At 44.7% G+C, this 18,678-nt stretch overlaps 14 non-coding genes across 14 annotated transcripts; all 14 read left to right on the plus strand.

Annotated features, from left to right (window-relative positions):
• The first annotated feature begins 1,105 nt into the window (after positions 1–1,105).
• Positions 1,106–1,296, plus strand: LOC141236529 (U2 spliceosomal RNA). Its single transcript, XR_012302181.1, has one exon. It is a non-coding gene; the product is annotated as a U2 spliceosomal RNA (small nuclear RNA).
• Positions 1,297–2,411: 1,115 nt separating this feature from the next.
• LOC141236530 (U2 spliceosomal RNA) lies at positions 2,412–2,602 on the plus strand. Its single transcript, XR_012302182.1, has one exon. It is a non-coding gene; the product is annotated as a U2 spliceosomal RNA (small nuclear RNA).
• Positions 2,603–3,717: 1,115 nt separating this feature from the next.
• Positions 3,718–3,908, plus strand: LOC141236531 (U2 spliceosomal RNA). Its single transcript, XR_012302183.1, has one exon. It is a non-coding gene; the product is annotated as a U2 spliceosomal RNA (small nuclear RNA).
• Positions 3,909–5,023: 1,115 nt separating this feature from the next.
• Positions 5,024–5,214, plus strand: LOC141236532 (U2 spliceosomal RNA). The gene has a single exon (XR_012302184.1). It is a non-coding gene; the product is annotated as a U2 spliceosomal RNA (small nuclear RNA).
• Positions 5,215–6,329: 1,115 nt separating this feature from the next.
• On the plus strand, positions 6,330–6,520 carry LOC141236534 (U2 spliceosomal RNA). The gene has a single exon (XR_012302185.1). It is a non-coding gene; the product is annotated as a U2 spliceosomal RNA (small nuclear RNA).
• Positions 6,521–7,635: 1,115 nt separating this feature from the next.
• On the plus strand, positions 7,636–7,826 carry LOC141236624 (U2 spliceosomal RNA). The gene has a single exon (XR_012302276.1). It is a non-coding gene; the product is annotated as a U2 spliceosomal RNA (small nuclear RNA).
• A 1,115-nt stretch (positions 7,827–8,941) lies between these two features.
• LOC141236535 (U2 spliceosomal RNA) lies at positions 8,942–9,132 on the plus strand. The gene has a single exon (XR_012302186.1). It is a non-coding gene; the product is annotated as a U2 spliceosomal RNA (small nuclear RNA).
• Positions 9,133–10,244: 1,112 nt separating this feature from the next.
• Positions 10,245–10,435, plus strand: LOC141236633 (U2 spliceosomal RNA). Its single transcript, XR_012302285.1, has one exon. It is a non-coding gene; the product is annotated as a U2 spliceosomal RNA (small nuclear RNA).
• A 1,115-nt stretch (positions 10,436–11,550) lies between these two features.
• On the plus strand, positions 11,551–11,741 carry LOC141236536 (U2 spliceosomal RNA). The gene has a single exon (XR_012302187.1). It is a non-coding gene; the product is annotated as a U2 spliceosomal RNA (small nuclear RNA).
• Positions 11,742–12,856: 1,115 nt separating this feature from the next.
• LOC141236538 (U2 spliceosomal RNA) lies at positions 12,857–13,047 on the plus strand. Its single transcript, XR_012302190.1, has one exon. It is a non-coding gene; the product is annotated as a U2 spliceosomal RNA (small nuclear RNA).
• Positions 13,048–14,162: 1,115 nt separating this feature from the next.
• On the plus strand, positions 14,163–14,353 carry LOC141236654 (U2 spliceosomal RNA). The gene has a single exon (XR_012302305.1). It is a non-coding gene; the product is annotated as a U2 spliceosomal RNA (small nuclear RNA).
• A 1,115-nt stretch (positions 14,354–15,468) lies between these two features.
• Positions 15,469–15,659, plus strand: LOC141236657 (U2 spliceosomal RNA). The gene has a single exon (XR_012302308.1). It is a non-coding gene; the product is annotated as a U2 spliceosomal RNA (small nuclear RNA).
• A 1,115-nt stretch (positions 15,660–16,774) lies between these two features.
• On the plus strand, positions 16,775–16,965 carry LOC141236659 (U2 spliceosomal RNA). The gene has a single exon (XR_012302310.1). It is a non-coding gene; the product is annotated as a U2 spliceosomal RNA (small nuclear RNA).
• A 1,115-nt stretch (positions 16,966–18,080) lies between these two features.
• LOC141236539 (U2 spliceosomal RNA) lies at positions 18,081–18,271 on the plus strand. The gene has a single exon (XR_012302191.1). It is a non-coding gene; the product is annotated as a U2 spliceosomal RNA (small nuclear RNA).
• The last annotated feature ends 407 nt before the right edge of the window (positions 18,272–18,678 follow it).

The following is an 18,678-nucleotide window of genomic DNA, read 5'->3' on the forward strand; positions in this document are numbered from 1 at the left end:
GTTTCTAAAATCAGAAAGAATTGAATTCAATGTTTTTTGTTCATTTTGCTTGTTTGTCGGATTTTGGGATGGACTCTTTGGCTTTGCTTTTCTTCTCCTCATTGGATTTTTCATGTTCAAAGTTGCAGAAGCCAGATTACAAGCTCATTTTGGTTCAACTTCAGCAACTGTGCATTGCATTGCCATGTAATGTGATGCAATGCTATCTTTCTAGCTCTCCCTTTTTACTTCCTTTTGGATAAACAGACATATTAGGCAAGCATTTTGGAGCTTTCACCTAAATAACTACAGGTGGTGAGATAAGCTGCACAATATAATTGACCTTTCAGTATATTGTTGCACACACACCATCTATTTAGCAAATGCCCTTGTTATCAACAGCAGCCTTTTAAACTCACCTGAGCTAACAGGTATGTGCGCTGGTTACTCTGCTGCGCTTAAAATTTCTTTTTTGGTTTGCTACAATGCCTTTTCTGAAACGTTGTCTCCCTCTGCTGGAACACTGACTTCTTTCATTTAATGCCTGCAGACTATAAAAGAGAACCCAACCCAAAAAGTTTGGTTGATTAGTCTGTGGCATTCTGTTAAACTGTTGCTTATGGCGGTCTCTGTGAGCTTCTCAGCGACATTCAGCCAGCCAGGTATCCTGCCTGCAGTAGATGGAATGTGGCAATGGAACGCTGGCTGCGCGTGTCATAATAGGCTCTGAGCCTTTATATACCTGTGCACAGCAGCAGCCACCTTCAGTCTGCTGCTGGACAGCCAGCAGCAGCAGCAGCAGGAGAGGTATGTAATCAGGAGCCCTCCTGCTAAGGGTAGACAGCTGCTCGTTCCACCCCACCCCCCGCCTTAATTGGTTCTCCTCCCTTCCAACGGTGTTGAGGCGGGTGGGAACAGCAGGGGGTGAAGGTGCTGTGTTTAAAGAGGTGGAGTTATGCAGATCTAAAACGCGTGGATTGCAGCAGCAGCAAGCCGAAAAGTGCAGGCATGTAAGGGATCTAGAGGTTGACAACAAGTCTTCTTAACGGGAGTCCAGGAGCTCATCTCCACAAATGGACTTTTCAGGATCCTTGGGTGGCTCCGTAGTTTGAAACCAATTCTGGTTATCGCTTCTCGGCCTTTTGGCTAAGATCAAGTGTAGTATCTGTTCTTATCAGTTTAATATCTGATACGTCCCCTATCTGGGGACCATATATTAAATGGATTTTTAGAACAGGGAGATGGAAAAAGAGCTTGCTCTGTCCACTCCACGCATTGACCTGGTATTGCAGTATCTCCAGGACCGGTGCACCCCTTCTTTAATGCAGTTTCTAAAATCAGAAAGAATTGAATTCAATGTTTTTTGTTCATGTTGCTTGTTTGTCGGATTTCGGGATGGACTCTTTGGCTTTGCTTTTCTTCTCCTCATTGGATTTTTCATGTTCAAAGTTGCAGAAGCCAGATTACAAGCTCATTTTGGTTCAACTTCAGCAACTGTGCATTGCATTGCCATGTAATGTGATGCAATGCTGTCTTTCTAGCTCTCCCTTTTTACTTCCTTTTGGATAAACAGACATATTAGGCAAGCATTTTGGAGCTTTCACCTAAATAACTACAGGTGGTGAGATAAGCTGCACAATATAATTGACCTTTCAGTATATTGTTGCACACACACCATCTATTTAGCAAATGCCCTTGTTATCAACAGCAGCCTTTTAAACTCACCTGAGCTAACAGGTATGTGCGCTGGTTACTCTGCTGCGCTTAAAATTTCTTTTTTGGTTTGCTACAATGCCTTTTCTGAAACGTTGTCTCCCTCTGCTGGAACACTGACTTCTTTCATTTAATGCCTGCAGACTATAAAAGAGAACCCAACCCAAAAAGTTTGGTTGATTAGTCTGTGGCATTCTGTTAAACTGTTGCTTATGGCGGTCTCTGTGAGCTTCTCAGCGACATTCAGCCAGCCAGGTATCCTGCCTGCAGTAGATGGAATGTGGCAATGGAACGCTGGCTGCGCGTGTCATAATAGGCTCTGAGCCTTTATATACCTGTGCACAGCAGCAGCCACCTTCAGTCTGCTGCTGGACAGCCAGCAGCAGCAGCAGCAGGAGAGGTATGTAATCAGGAGCCCTCCTGCTAAGGGTAGACAGCTGCTCGTTCCACCCCACCCCCCGCCTTAATTGGTTCTCCTCCCTTCCAACGGTGTTGAGGCAGGTGGGAACAGCAGGGGGTGAAGGTGCTGTGTTTAAAGAGGTGGAGTTATGCAGATCTAAAACGCGTGGATTGCAGCAGCAGCAAGCCGAAAAGTGCAGGCATGTAAGGGATCTAGAGGTTGACAACATGTCTTCTTAACGGGAGTCCAGGAGCTCATCTCCACAAATGGACTTTTCAGGATCCTTGGGTGGCTCCGTAGTTTGAAACCAATTCTGGTTATCGCTTCTCGGCCTTTTGGCTAAGATCAAGTGTAGTATCTGTTCTTATCAGTTTAATATCTGATACGTCCCCTATCTGGGGACCATATATTAAATGGATTTTTAGAACAGGGAGATGGAAAAAGAGCTTGCTCTGTCCACTCCACGCATTGACCTGGTATTGCAGTATCTCCAGGACCGGTGCACCCCTTCTTTAATGCAGTTTCTAAAATCAGAAAGAATTGAATTCAATGTTTTTTGTTCATTTTGCTTGTTTGTCGGATTTTGGGATGGACTCTTTGGCTTTGCTTTTCTTCTCCTCATTGGATTTTTCATGTTCAAAGTTGCAGAAGCCAGATTACAAGCTCATTTTGGTTCAACTTCAGCAACTGTGCATTGCATTGCCATGTAATGTGATGCAATGCTATCTTTCTAGCTCTCCCTTTTTACTTCCTTTTGGATAAACAGACATATTAGGCAAGCATTTTGGAGCTTTCACCTAAATAACTACAGGTGGTGAGATAAGCTGCACAATATAATTGACCTTTCAGTATATTGTTGCACACACACCATCTATTTAGCAAATGCCCTTGTTATCAACAGCAGCCTTTTAAACTCACCTGAGCTAACAGGTATGTGCGCTGGTCACTCTGCTGCGCTTAAAATTTCTTTTTTGGTTTGCTACAATGCCTTTTCTGAAACGTTGTCTCCCTCTGCTGGAACACTGACTTCTTTCATTTAATGCCTGCAGACTATAAAAGAGAACCCAACCCAAAAAGTTTGGTTGATTAGTCTGTGGCATTCTGTTAAACTGTTGCTTATGGCGGTCTCTGTGAGCTTCTCAGCGACATTCAGCCAGCCAGGTATCCTGCCTGCAGTAGATGGAATGTGGCAATGGAACGCTGGCTGCGCGTGTCATAATAGGCTCTGAGCCTTTATATACCTGTGCACAGCAGCAGCCACCTTCAGTCTGCTGCTGGACAGCCAGCAGCAGCAGCAGCAGGAGAGGTATGTAATCAGGAGCCCTCCTGCTAAGGGTAGACAGCTGCTCGTTCCACCCCACCCCCCGCCTTAATTGGTTCTCCTCCCTTCCAACGGTGTTGAGGCGGGTGGGAACAGCAGGGGGTGAAGGTGCTGTGTTTAAAGAGGTGGAGTTATGCAGATCTAAAACGCGTGGATTGCAGCAGCAGCAAGCCGAAAAGTGCAGGCATGTAAGGGATCTAGAGGTTGACAACATGTCTTCTTAACGGGAGTCCAGGAGCTCATCTCCACAAATGGACTTTTCAGGATCCTTGGGTGGCTCCGTAGTTTGAAACCAATTCTGGTTATCGCTTCTCGGCCTTTTGGCTAAGATCAAGTGTAGTATCTGTTCTTATCAGTTTAATATCTGATACGTCCCCTATCTGGGGACCATATATTAAATGGATTTTTAGAACAGGGAGATGGAAAAAGAGCTTGCTCTGTCCACTCCACGCATTGACCTGGTATTGCAGTATCTCCAGGACCGGTGCACCCCTTCTTTAATGCAGTTTCTAAAATCAGAAAGAATTGAATTCAATGTTTTTTGTTCATTTTGCTTGTTTGTCGGATTTTGGGATGGACTCTTTGGCTTTGCTTTTCTTCTCCTCATTGGATTTTTCATGTTCAAAGTTGCAGAAGCCAGATTACAAGCTCATTTTGGTTCAACTTCAGCAACTGTGCATTGCATTGCCATGTAATGTGATGCAATGCTATCTTTCTAGCTCTCCCTTTTTACTTCCTTTTGGATAAACAGACATATTAGGCAAGCATTTTGGAGCTTTCACCTAAATAACTACAGGTGGTGAGATAAGCTGCACAATATAATTGACCTTTCAGTATATTGTTGCACACACACCATCTATTTAGCAAATGCCCTTGTTATCAACAGCAGCCTTTTAAACTCACCTGAGCTAACAGGTATGTGCGCTGGTTACTCTGCTGCGCTTAAAATTTCTTTTTTGGTTTGCTACAATGCCTTTTCTGAAACGTTGTCTCCCTCTGCTGGAACACTGACTTCTTTCATTTAATGCCTGCAGACTATAAAAGAGAACCCAACCCAAAAAGTTTGGTTGATTAGTCTGTGGCATTCTGTTAAACTGTTGCTTATGGCGGTCTCTGTGAGCTTCTCAGCGACATTCAGCCAGCCAGGTATCCTGCCTGCAGTAGATGGAATGTGGCAATGGAACGCTGGCTGCGCGTGTCATAATAGGCTCTGAGCCTTTATATACCTGTGCACAGCAGCAGCCACCTTCAGTCTGCTGCTGGACAGCCAGCAGCAGCAGCAGCAGGAGAGGTATGTAATCAGGAGCCCTCCTGCTAAGGGTAGACAGCTGCTCGTTCCACCCCACCCCCCGCCTTAATTGGTTCTCCTCCCTTCCAACGGTGTTGAGGCGGGTGGGAACAGCAGGGGGTGAAGGTGCTGTGTTTAAAGAGGTGGAGTTATGCAGATCTAAAACGCGTGGATTGCAGCAGCAGCAAGCCGAAAAGTGCAGGCATGTAAGGGATCTAGAGGTTGACAACATGTCTTCTTAACGGGAGTCCAGGAGCTCATCTCCACAAATGGACTTTTCAGGATCCTTGGGTGGCTCCGTAGTTTGAAACCAATTCTGGTTATCGCTTCTCGGCCTTTTGGCTAAGATCAAGTGTAGTATCTGTTCTTATCAGTTTAATATCTGATACGTCCCCTATCTGGGGACCATATATTAAATGGATTTTTAGAACAGGGAGATGGAAAAAGAGCTTGCTCTGTCCACTCCACGCATTGACCTGGTATTGCAGTATCTCCAGGACCGGTGCACCCCTTCTTTAATGCAGTTTCTAAAATCAGAAAGAATTGAATTCAATGTTTTTTGTTCATTTTGCTTGTTTGTCGGATTTTGGGATGGACTCTTTGGCTTTGCTTTTCTTCTCCTCATTGGATTTTTCATGTTCAAAGTTGCAGAAGCCAGATTACAAGCTCATTTTGGTTCAACTTCAGCAACTGTGCATTGCATTGCCATGTAATGTGATGCAATGCTATCTTTCTAGCTCTCTCTTTTTACTTCCTTTTGGATAAACAGACATATTAGGCAAGCATTTTGGAGCTTTCACCTAAATAACTACAGGTGGTGAGATAAGCTGCACAATATAATTGACCTTTCAGTATATTGTTGCACACACACCATCTATTTAGCAAATGCCCTTGTTATCAACAGCAGCCTTTTAAACTCACCTGAGCTAACAGGTATGTGCGCTGGTTACTCTGCTGCGCTTAAAATTTCTTTTTTGGTTTGCTACAATGCCTTTTCTGAAACGTTGTCTCCCTCTGCTGGAACACTGACTTCTTTCATTTAATGCCTGCAGACTATAAAAGAGAACCCAACCCAAAAAGTTTGGTTGATTAGTCTGTGGCATTCTGTTAAACTGTTGCTTATGGCGGTCTCTGTGAGCTTCTCAGCGACATTCAGCCAGCCAGGTATCCTGCCTGCAGTAGATGGAATGTGGCAATGGAACGCTGGCTGCGCGTGTCATAATAGGCTCTGAACCTTTATATACCTGTGCACAGCAGCAGCCACCTTCAGTCTGCTGCTGGACAGCCAGCAGCAGCAGCAGCAGGAGAGGTATGTAATCAGGAGCCCTCCTGCTAAGGGTAGACAGCTGCTCGTTCCACCCCACCCCCCGCCTTAATTGGTTCTCCTCCCTTCCAACGGTGTTGAGGCGGGTGGGAACAGCAGGGGGTGAAGGTGCTGTGTTTAAAGAGGTGGAGTTATGCAGATCTAAAACGCGTGGATTGCAGCAGCAGCAAGCCGAAAAGTGCAGGCATGTAAGGGATCTAGAGGTTGACAACATGTCTTCTTAACGGGAGTCCAGGAGCTCATCTCCACAAATGGACTTTTCAGGATCCTTGGGTGGCTCCGTAGTTTGAAACCAATTCTGGTTATCGCTTCTCGGCCTTTTGGCTAAGATCAAGTGTAGTATCTGTTCTTATCAGTTTAATATCTGATACGTCCCCTATCTGGGGACCATATATTAAATGGATTTTTAGAACAGGGAGATGGAAAAAGAGCTTGCTCTGTCCACTCCACGCATTGACCTGGTATTGCAGTATCTCCAGGACCGGTGCACCCCTTCTTTAATGCAGTTTCTAAAATCAGAAAGAATTGAATTCAATGTTTTTTGTTCATTTTGCTTGTTTGTCGGATTTTGGGATGGACTCTTTGGCTTTGCTTTTCTTCTCCTCATTGGATTTTTCATGTTCAAAGTTGCAGAAGCCAGATTACAAGCTCATTTTGGTTCAACTTCAGAAACTGTGCATTGCATTGCCATGTAATGTGATGCAATGCTATCTTTCTAGCTCTTCCTTTTTACTTCCTTTTGGATAAACAGACATATTAGGCAAGCATTTTGGAGCTTTCACCTAAATAACTACAGGTGGTGAGATAAGCTGCACAATATAATTGACCTTTCAGTATATTGTTGCACACACACCATCTATTTAGCAAATGCCCTTGTTATCAACAGCAGCCTTTTAAACTCACCTGAGCTAACAGGTATGTGCGCTGGTTACTCTGCTGTGCTTAAAATTTCTTTTTTGGTTTGCTACAATGCCTTTTCTGAAACGTTGTCTCCCTCTGCTGGAACACTGACTTCTTTCATTTAATGCCTGCAGACTATAAAAGAGAACCCAACCCAAAAAGTTTGGTTGATTAGTCTGTGGCATTCTGTTAAACTGTTGCTTATGGCGGTCTCTGTGAGCTTCTCAGCGACATTCAGCCAGCCAGGTATCCTGCCTGCAGTAGATGGAATGTGGCAATGGAACGCTGGCTGCGCGTGTCATAATAGGCTCTGAGCCTTTATATACCTGTGCACAGCAGCAGCCACCTTCAGTCTGCTGCTGGACAGCCAGCAGCAGCAGCAGCAGGAGAGGTATGTAATCAGGAGCCCTCCTGCTAAGGGTAGACAGCTGCTCGTTCCACCCCACCCCCCGCCTTAATTGGTTCTCCTCCCTTCCAACGGTGTTGAGGCGGGTGGGAACAGCAGGGGGTGAAGGTGCTGTGTTTAAAGAGGTGGAGTTATGCAGACCTAAAACGCGTGGATTGCAGCAGCAGCAAGCCGAAAAGTGCAGGCATGTAAGGGATCTAGAGGTTGACAACATGTCTTCTTAACGGGAGTCCAGGAGCTCATCTCCACAAATGGACTTTTCAGGATCCTTGGGTGGCTCCGTAGTTTGAAACCAATTCTGGTTATCGCTTCTCAGCCTTTTGGCTAAGATCAAGTGTAGTATCTGTTCTTATCAGTTTAATATCTGATACGTCCCCTATCTGGGGACCATATATTAAATGGATTTTTAGAACAGGGAGATGGAAAAAGAGCTTGCTCTGTCCACTCCACGCATTGACCTGGTATTGCAGTATCTCCAGGACCGGTGCACCCCTTCTTTAATGCAGTTTCTAAAATCAGAAAGAATTGAATTCAATGTTTTTTGTTCATTTTGCTTGTTTGTCGGATTTTGGGATGGACTCTTTGGCTTTGCTTTTCTTCTCCTCATTGGATTTTTCATGTTCAAAGTTGCAGAAGCCAGATTACAAGCTCATTTTGGTTCAACTTCAGCAACTGTGCATTGCATTGCCATGTAATGTGATGCAATGCTATCTTTCTAGCTCTCCCTTTTTACTTCCTTTTGGATAAACAGACATATTAGGCAAGCATTTTGGAGCTTTCACCTAAATAACTACAGGTGGTGAGATAAGCTGCACAATATAATTGACCTTTCAGTATATTGTTGCACACACACCATCTATTTAGCAAATGCCCTTGTTATCAACAGCAGCCTTTTAAACTCACCTGAGCTAACAGGTATGTGCGCTGGTTACTCTGCTGCGCTTAAAATTTCTTTTTTGGTTTGCTACAATGCCTTTTCTGAAACGTTGTCTCCCTCTGCTGGAACACTGACTTCTTTCATTTAATGCCTGCAGACTATAAAAGAGAACCCAACCCAAAAAGTTTGGTTGATTAGTCTGTGGCATTCTGTTAAACTGTTGCTTATGGCGGTCTCTGTGAGCTTCTCAGCGACATTCAGCCAGCCAGGTATCCTGCCTGCAGTAGATGGAATGTGGCAATGGAACGCTGGCTGCGCGTGTCATAATAGGCTCTGAGCCTTTATATACCTGTGCACAGCAGCAGCCACCTTCAGTCTGCTGCTGGACAGCCAGCAGCAGCAGCAGCAGGAGAGGTATGTAATCAGGAGCCCTCCTGCTAAGGGTAGACAGCTGCTCGTTCCACCCCACCCCCCGCCTTAATTGGTTCTCCTCCCTTCCAACGGTGTTGAGGCGGGTGGGAACAGCAGGGGGTGAAGGTGCTGTGTTTAAAGAGGTGGAGTTATGCAGATCTAAAACGCGTGGATTGCAGCAGCAGCAAGCCGAAAAGTGCAGGCATGTAAGGGATCTAGAGGTTGACAACATGTCTTCTTAACGGGAGTCCAGGAGCTCATCTCCACAAATGGACTTTTCAGGATCCTTGGGTGGCTCCGTAGTTTGAAACCAATTCTGGTTATCGCTTCTCGGCCTTTTGGCTAAGATCAAGTGTAGTATCTGTTCTTATCAGTTTAATATCTGATACGTCCCCTATCTGGGGACCATATATTAAATGGATTTTTAGAACAGGGAGATGGAAAAAGAGCTTGCTCTGTCCACTCCACGCATTGACCTGGTATTGCAGTATCTCCAGGACCGGTGCACCCCTTCTTTAATGCAGTTTCTAAAATCAGAAAGAATTGAATTCAATGTTTTTTGTTCATTTTGCTTGTTTGTCGGATTTTGGGATGGACTCTTTGGCTTTGCTTTTCTTCTCCTCATTGGATTTTTCATGTTCAAAGTTGCAGAAGCCAGATTACAAGCTCATTTTGGTTCAACTTCAGCAACTGTGCATTGCATTGCCATGTAATGTGATGCAATGCTATCTTTCTAGCTCTCCCTTTTTACTTCCTTTTGGATAAACAGACATATTAGGCAAGCATTTTGGAGCTTTCACCTAAATAACTACAGGTGGTGAGATAAGCTGCACAATATAATTGACCTTTCAGTATATTGTTGCACACACACCATCTATTTAGCAAATGCCCTTGTTATCAACAGCAGCCTTTTAAACTCACCTGAGCTAACAGGTATGTGCGCTGGTTACTCTGCTGCGCTTAAAATTTCTTTTTTGGTTTGCTACAATGCCTTTTCTGAAACGTTGTCTCCCTCTGCTGGAACACTGACTTCTTTCATTTAATGCCTGCAGACTATAAAAGAGAACCCAACCCAAAAAGTTTGGTTGATTAGTCTGTGGCATTCTGTTAAACTGTTGCTTATGGCGGTCTCTGTGAGCTTCTCAGCGACATTCAGCCAGCCAGGTATCCTGCCTGCAGTAGATGGAATGTGGCAATGGAACGCTGGCTGCGCGTGTCATAATAGGCTCTGAGCCTTTATATACCTGTGCACAGCAGCAGCCACCTTCAGTCTGCTGCTGGACAGCCAGCAGCAGCAGCAGGAGAGGTATGTAATCAGGAGCCCTCCTGCTAAGGGTAGACAGCTGCTCGTTCCACCCCACCCCCCGCCTTAATTGGTTCTCCTCCCTTCCAACGGTGTTGAGGCGGGTGGGAACAGCAGGGGGTGAAGGTGCTGTGTTTAAAGAGGTGGAGTTATGCAGATCTAAAACGCGTGGATTGCAGCAGCAGCAAGCCGAAAAGTGCAGGCATGTAAGGGATCTAGAGGTTGACAACATGTCTTCTTAACGGGAGTCCAGGAGCTCATCTCCACAAATGGACTTTTCAGGATCCTTGGGTGGCTCCGTAGTTTGAAACCAATTCTGGTTATCGCTTCTCGGCCTTTTGGCTAAGATCAAGTGTAGTATCTGTTCTTATCAGTTTAATATCTGATACGTCCCCTATCTGGGGATCATATATTAAATGGATTTTTAGAACAGGGAGATGGAAAAAGAGCTTGCTCTGTCCACTCCACGCATTGACCTGGTATTGCAGTATCTCCAGGACCGGTGCACCCCTTCTTTAATACAGTTTCTAAAATCAGAAAGAATTGAATTCAATGTTTTTTGTTCATTTTGCTTGTTTGTCGGATTTTGGGATGGACTCTTTGGCTTTGCTTTTCTTCTCCTCATTGGATTTTTCATGTTCAAAGTTGCAGAAGCCAGATTACAAGCTCATTTTGGTTCAACTTCAGCAACTGTGCATTGCATTGCCATGTAATGTGATGCAATGCTATCTTTCTAGCTCTCCCTTTTTACTTCCTTTTGGATAAACAGACATATTAGGCAAGCATTTTGGAGCTTTCACCTAAATAACTACAGGTGGTGAGATAAGCTGCACAATATAATTGACCTTTCAGTATATTGTTGCACACACACCATCTATTTAGCAAATGCCCTTGTTATCAACAGCAGCCTTTTAAACTCACCTGAGCTAACAGGTATGTGCGCTGGTTACTCTGCTGCGCTTAAAATTTCTTTTTTGGTTTGCTACAATGCCTTTTCTGAAACGTTGTCTCCCTCTGCTGGAACACTGACTTCTTTCATTTAATGCCTGCAGACTATAAAAGAGAACCCAACCCAAAAAGTTTGGTTGATTAGTCTGTGGCATTCTGTTAAACTGTTGCTTATGGCGGTCTCTGTGAGCTTCTCAGCGACATTCAGCCAGCCAGGTATCCTGCCTGCAGTAGATGGAATGTGGCAATGGAACGCTGGCTGCGCGTGTCATAATAGGCTCTGAGCCTTTATATACCTGTGCACAGCAGCAGCCACCTTCAGTCTGCTGCTGGACAGCCAGCAGCAGCAGCAGCAGGAGAGGTATGTAATCAGGAGCCCTCCTGCTAAGGGTAGACAGCTGCTCGTTCCACCCCACCCCCCGCCTTAATTGGTTCTCCTCCCTTCCAACGGTGTTGAGGCGGGTGGGAACAGCAGGGGGTGAAGGTGCTGTGTTTAAAGAGGTGGAGTTATGCAGATCTAAAACGCGTGGATTGCAGCAGCAGCAAGCCGAAAAGTGCAGGCATGTAAGGGATCTAGAGGTTGACAACATGTCTTCTTAACGGGAGTCCAGGAGCTCATCTCCACAAATGAACTTTTCAGGATCCTTGGGTGGCTCCGTAGTTTGAAACCAATTCTGGTTATCGCTTCTCGGCCTTTTGGCTAAGATCAAGTGTAGTATCTGTTCTTATCAGTTTAATATCTGATACGTCCCCTATCTGGGGACCATATATTAAATGGATTTTTAGAACAGGGAGATGGAAAAAGAGCTTGCTCTGTCCACTCCACGCATTGACCTGGTATTGCAGTATCTCCAGGACCGGTGCACCCCTTCTTTAATGCAGTTTCTAAAATCAGAAAGAATTGAATTCAATGTTTTTTGTTCATTTTGCTTGTTTGTCGGATTTTGGGATGGACTCTTTGGCTTTGCTTTTCTTCTCCTCATTGGATTTTTCATGTTCAAAGTTGCAGAAGCCAGATTACAAGCTCATTTTGGTTCAACTTCAGCAACTGTGCATTGCATTGCCATGTAATGTGATGCAATGCTATCTTTCTAGCTCTCCCTTTTTACTTCCTTTTGGATAAACAGACATATTAGGCAAGCATTTTGGAGCTTTCACCTAAATAACTACAGGTGGTGAGATAAGCTGCACAATATAATTGACCTTTCAGTATATTGTTGCACACACACCATCTATTTAGCAAATGCCCTTGTTATCAACAGCAGCCTTTTAAACTCACCTGAGCTAACAGGTATGTGCGCTGGTTACTCTGCTGCGCTTAAAATTTCTTTTTTGGTTTGCTACAATGCCTTTTCTGAAACGTTGTCTCCCTCTGCTGGAACACTGACTTCTTTCATTTAATGCCTGCAGACTATAAAAGAGAACCCAACCCAAAAAGTTTGGTTGATTAGTCTGTGGCATTCTGTTAAACTGTTGCTTATGGCGGTCTCTGTGAGCTTCTCAGCGACATTCAGCCAGCCAGGTATCCTGCCTGCAGTAGATGGAATGTGGCAATGGAACGCTGGCTGCGCGTGTCATAATAGGCTCTGAGCCTTTATATACCTGTGCACAGCAGCAGCCAACTTCAGTCTGCTGCTGGACAGCCAGCAGCAGCAGCAGCAGGAGAGGTATGTAATCAGGAGCCCTCCTGCTAAGGGTAGACAGCTGCTCGTTCCACCCCACCCCCCGCCTTAATTGGTTCTCCTCCCTTCCAACGGTGTTGAGGCGGGTGGGAACAGCAGGGGGTGAAGGTGCTGTGTTTAAAGAGGTGGAGTTATGCAGATCTAAAACGCGTGGATTGCAGCAGCAGCAAGCCGAAAAGTGCAGGCATGTAAGGGATCTAGAGGTTGACAACATGTCTTCTTAACGGGAGTCCAGGAGCTCATCTCCACAAATGAACTTTTCAGGATCCTTGGGTGGCTCCGTAGTTTGAAACCAATTCTGGTTATCGCTTCTCGGCCTTTTGGCTAAGATCAAGTGTAGTATCTGTTCTTATCAGTTTAATATCTGATACGTCCCCTATCTGGGGACCATATATTAAATGGATTTTTAGAACAGGGAGATGGAAAAAGAGCTTGCTCTGTCCACTCCACGCATTGACCTGGTATTGCAGTATCTCCAGGACCGGTGCACCCCTTCTTTAATGCAGTTTCTAAAATCAGAAAGAATTGAATTCAATGTTTTTTGTTCATTTTGCTTGTTTGTCGGATTTTGGGATGGACTCTTTGGCTTTGCTTTTCTTCTCCTCATTGGATTTTTCATGTTCAAAGTTGCAGAAGCCAGATTACAAGCTCATTTTGGTTCAACTTCAGCAACTGTGCATTGCATTGCCATGTAATGTGATGCAATGCTATCTTTCTAGCTCTCCCTTTTTACTTCCTTTTGGATAAACAGACATATTAGGCAAGCATTTTGGAGCTTTCACCTAAATAACTACAGGTGGTGAGATAAGCTGCACAATATAATTGACCTTTCAGTATATTGTTGCACACACACCATCTATTTAGCAAATGCCCTTGTTATCAACAGCAGCCTTTTAAACTCACCTGAGCTAACAGGTATGTGCGCTGGTTACTCTGCTGCGCTTAAAATTTCTTTTTTGGTTTGCTACAATGCCTTTTCTGAAACGTTGTCTCCCTCTGCTGGAACACTGACTTCTTTCATTTAATGCCTGCAGACTATAAAAGAGAACCCAACCCAAAAAGTTTGGTTGATTAGTCTGTGGCATTCTGTTAAACTGTTGCTTATGGCGGTCTCTGTGAGCTTCTCAGCGACATTCAGCCAGCCAGGTATCCTGCCTGCAGTAGATGGAATGTGGCAATGGAACGCTGGCTGCGCGTGTCATAATAGGCTCTGAGCCTTTATATACCTGTGCACAGCAGCAGCCACCTTCAGTCTGCTGCTGGACAGCCAGCAGCAGCATCAGCAGGAGAGGTATGTAATCAGGAGCCCTCCTACTAAGGGTAGACAGCTGCTCGTTCCACCCCACCCCCCGCCTTAATTGGTTCTCCTCCCTTCCAATGGTGTTGAGGCGGGTGGGAACAGCAGGGGGTGAAGGTGCTGTGTTTAAAGAGGTGGAGTTATGCAGATCTAAAACGCGTGGATTGCAGCAGCAGCAAGCCGAAAAGTGCAGGCATGTAAGGGATCTAGAGGTTGACAACATGTCTTCTTAACGGGAGTCCAGGAGCTCATCTCCACAAATGGACTTTTCAGGATCCTTGGGTGGCTCCGTAGTTTGAAACCAATTCTGGTTATCGCTTCTCGGCCTTTTGGCTAAGATCAAGTGTAGCATCTGTTCTTATCAGTTTAATATCTGATACGTCCCCTATCTGGGGACCATATATTAAATGGATTTTTAGAACAGGGAGATGGAAAAAGAGCTTGCTCTGTCCACTCCACGCATTGACCTGGTATTGCAGTATCTCCAGGACCGGTGCACCCCTTCTTTAATGCAGTTTCTAAAATCAGAAAGAATTGAATTCAATGTTTTTTGTTCATTTTGCTTGTTTGTCGGATTTTGGGATTGACTCTTTGGCTTTGCTTTTCTTCTCCTCATTGGATTTTTCATGTTCAAAGTTGCAGAAGCCAGATTACAAGCTCATTTTGGTTCAACTTCAGCAACTGTGCATTGCATTGCCATGTAATGTGATGCAATGCTATCTTTCTAGCTCTCCCTTTTTACTTCCTTTTGGATAAACAGACATATTAGGCAAGCATTTTGGAGCTTTCACCTAAATAACTACAGGTGGTGAGATAAGCTGCACAATATAATTGACCTTTCAGTATATTGTTGCACACACACCATCTATTTAGCAAATGCCCTTGTTATCAACAGCAGCCTTTTAAACTCACCTGAGCTAACAGGTATGTGCGCTGGTTACTCTGCTGCGCTTAAAATTTCTTTTTTGGTTTGCTACAATGCCTTTTCTGAAACGTTGTCTCCCTCTGCTGGAACACTGACTTCTTTCATTTAATGCCTGCAGACTATAAAAGAGAACCCAACCCAAAAAGTTTGGTTGATTAGTCTGTGGCATTCTGTTAAACTGTTGCTTATGGCGGTCTCTGTGAGCTTCTCAGCGACATTCAGCCAGCCAGGTATCCTGCCTGCAGTAGATGGAATGTGGCAATGGAACGCTGGCTGCGCGTGTCATAATAGGCTCTGAGCCTTTATATACCTGTGCACAGCAGCAGCCACCTTCAGTCTGCTGCTGGACAGCCAGCAGCAGCAGCAGCAGGAGAGGTATGTAATCAGGAGCCCTCCTGCTAAGGGTAGACAGCTGCTCGTTCCACCCCACCCCCCGCCTTAATTGGTTCTCCTCCCTTCCAACGGTGTTGAGGCGGGTGGGAACAGCAGGGGGTGAAGGTGCTGTGTTTAAAGAGGTGGAGTTATGCAGATCTAAAACGCGTGGATTGCAGCAGCAGCAAGCCGAAAAGTGCAGGCATGTAAGGGATCTAGAGGTTGACAACATGTCTTCTTAACGGGAGTCCAGGAGCTCATCTCCACAAATGGACTTTTCAGGATCCTTGGGTGGCTCCGTAGTTTGAAACCAATTCTGGTTATCGCTTCTCGGCCTTTTGGCTAAGATCAAGTGTAGTATCTGTTCTTATCAGTTTAATATCTGATACGTCCCCTATCTGGGGACCATATATTAAATGGATTTTTAGAACAGGGAAATGGAAAAAGAGCTTGCTCTGTCCACTCCACGCATTGACCTGGTATTGCAGTATCTCCAGGACCGGTGCACCCCTTCTTTAATGCAGTTTCTAAAATCAGAAAGAATTGAATTCAATGTTTTTTGTTCATTTTGCTTGTTTGTCGGATTTTGGGATGGACTCTTTGGCTTTGCTTTTCTTCTCCTCATTGGATTTTTCATGTTCAAAGTTGCAGAAGCCAGATTACAAGCTCATTTTGGTTCAACTTCAGCAACTGTGCATTGCATTGCCATGTAATGTGATGCAATGCTATCTTTCTAGCTCTCCCTTTTTACTTCCTTTTGGATAAACAGACATATTAGGCAAGCATTTTGGAGCTTTCACCTAAATAACTACAGGTGGTGAGATAAGCTGCACAATATAATTGACCTTTCAGTATATTGTTGCACACACACCATCTATTTAGCAAATGCCCTTGTTATCAACAGCAGCCTTTTAAACTCACCTGAGCTAACAGGTATGTGCGCTGGTTACTCTGCTGCACTTAAAATTTCTTTTTTGGTTTGCTACAATGCCTTTTCTGAAACGTTGTCTCCCTCTGCTGGAACACTGACTTCTTTCATTTAATGCCTGCAGACTATAAAAGAGAACCTAACCCAAAAAGTTTGGTTGATTAGTCTGTGGCATTCTGTTAAACTGTTGCTTATGGCGGTCTCTGTGAGCTTCTCAGCGACATTCAGCCAGCCAGGTATCCTGCCTGCAGTAGATGGAATGTGGCAATGGAACGCTGGCTGCGCATGTCATAATAGGCTCTGAGCCTTTATATACCTGTGCACAGCAGCAGCCACCTTCAGTCTGCTGCTGGACAGCCAGCAGCAGCAGCAGCAGGAGAGGTATGTAATCAGGAGCCCTCCTGCTAAGGGTAGACAGCTGCTCGTTCCACCCCACCCCCCGCCTTAATTGGTTCTCCTCCCTTCCAACGGTGTTGAGGCGGGTGGGAACAGCAGGGGGTGAAGGTGCTGTGTTTAAAGAGGTGGAGTTATGCAGATCTAAAACGCGTGGATTGCAGCAGCAGCAAGCCGAAAAGTGCAGGCATGTAAGGGATCTAGAGGTTGACAACATGTCTTCTTAACGGGAGTCCAGGAGCTCATCTCCACAAATGGACTTTTCAGGATCCTTGGGTGGCTCCGTAGTTTGAAACCAATTCTGGTTATCGCTTCTCGGCCTTTTGGCTAAGATCAAGTGTAGTATCTGTTCTTATCAGTTTAATATCTGATACGTCCCCTATCTGGGGACCATATATTAAATGGATTTTTAGAACAGGGAAATGGAAAAAGAGCTTGCTCTGTCCACTCCACGCATTGACCTGGTATTGCAGTATCTCCAGGACCGGTGCACCCCTTCTTTAATGCAGTTTCTAAAATCAGAAAGAATTGAATTCAATGTTTTTTGTTCATTTTGCTTGTTTGTCGGATTTTGGGATGGACTCTTTGGCTTTGCTTTTCTTCTCCTCATTGGATTTTTCATGTTCAAAGTTGCAGAAGCCAGATTACAAGCTCATTTTGGTTCAACTTCAGCAACTGTGCATTGCATTGCCATGTAATGTGATGCAATGCTATCTTTCTAGATCTCCCTTTTTACTTCCTTTTGGATAAACAGACATATTAGGCAAGCATTTTGGAGCTTTCACCTAAATAACTACAGGTGGTGAGATAAGCTGCACAATATAATTGACCTTTCAGTATATTGTTGCACACACACCATCTATTTAGCAAATGCCCTTGTTATCAACAGCAGCCTTTTAAACTCACCTGAGCTAACAGGTATGTGCGCTGGTTACTCTGCTGCACTTAAAATTTCTTTTTTGGTTTGCTACAATGCCTTTTCTGAAACGTTGTCTCCCTCTGCTGGAACACTGACTTCTTTCATTTAATGCCTGCAGACTATAAAAGAGAACCCAACCCAAAAAGTTTGGTTGATTAGTCTGTGGCATTCTGTTAAACTGTTGCTTATGGCGGTCTCTGTGAGCTTCTCAGCGACATTCAGCCAGCCAGGTATCCTGCCTGCAGTAGATGGAATGTGGCAATGGAACGCTGGCTGCGCATGTCATAATAGGCTCTGAGCCTTTATATACCTGTGCACAGCAGCAGCCACCTTCAGTCTGCTGCTGGACAGCCAGCAGCAGCAGCAGCAGGAGAGGTATGTAATCAGGAGCCCTCCTGCTAAGGGTAGACAGCTGCTCGTTCCACCCCACCCCCCGCCTTAATTGGTTCTCCTCCCTTCCAACGGTGTTGAGGCGGGTGGGAACAGCAGGGGGTGAAGGTGCTGTGTTTAAAGAGGTGGAGTTATGCAGATCTAAAACGCGTGGATTGCAGCAGCAGCAAGCCGAAAAGTGCAGGCATGTAAGGGATCTAGAGGTTGACAACATGTCTTCTTAACGGGAGTCCAGGAGCTCATCTCCACAAATGAACTTTTCAGGATCCTTGGGTGGCTCCGTAGTTTGAAACCAATTCTGGTTATCGCTTCTCGGCCTTTTGGCTAAGATCAAGTGTAGTATCTGTTCTTATCAGTTTAATATCTGATACGTCCCCTATCTGGGGACCATATATTAAATGGATTTTTAGAACAGGGAGATGGAAAAAGAGCTTGCTCTGTCCACTCCACGCATTGACCTGGTATTGCAGTATCTCCAGGACCGGTGCACCCCTTCTTTAATGCAGTTTCTAAAATCAGAAAGAATTGAATTCAATGTTTTTTGTTCATTTTGCTTGTTTGTCGGATTTTGGGATGGACTCTTTGGCTTTGCTTTTCTTCTCCTCATTGGATTTTTCATGTTCAAAGTTGCAGAAGCCAGATTACAAGCTCATTTTGGTTCAACTTCAGCAACTGTGCATTGCATTGCCATGTAATGTGATGCAATGCTATCTTTCTAGCTCTCCCTTTTTACTTCCTTTTGGATAAACAGACATATTAGGCAAGCATTTTGGAGCTTTCACCTAAATAACTACAGGTGGTGAGATAAGCTGCACAATATAATTGACCTTTCAGTATATTGTTGCACACACACCATCTATTTAGCAAATGCCCTTGTTATCAACAGCAGCCTTTTAAACTCA

Source organism: Phyllobates terribilis, unplaced genomic scaffold, assembly GCF_046119375.1.
Source record: "Phyllobates terribilis strain yellow unplaced genomic scaffold, ASM4611937v1 Scaffold_710__1_contigs__length_769263, whole genome shotgun sequence".
Lineage (NCBI taxonomy): Eukaryota > Metazoa > Chordata > Amphibia > Anura > Dendrobatidae > Phyllobates > Phyllobates terribilis.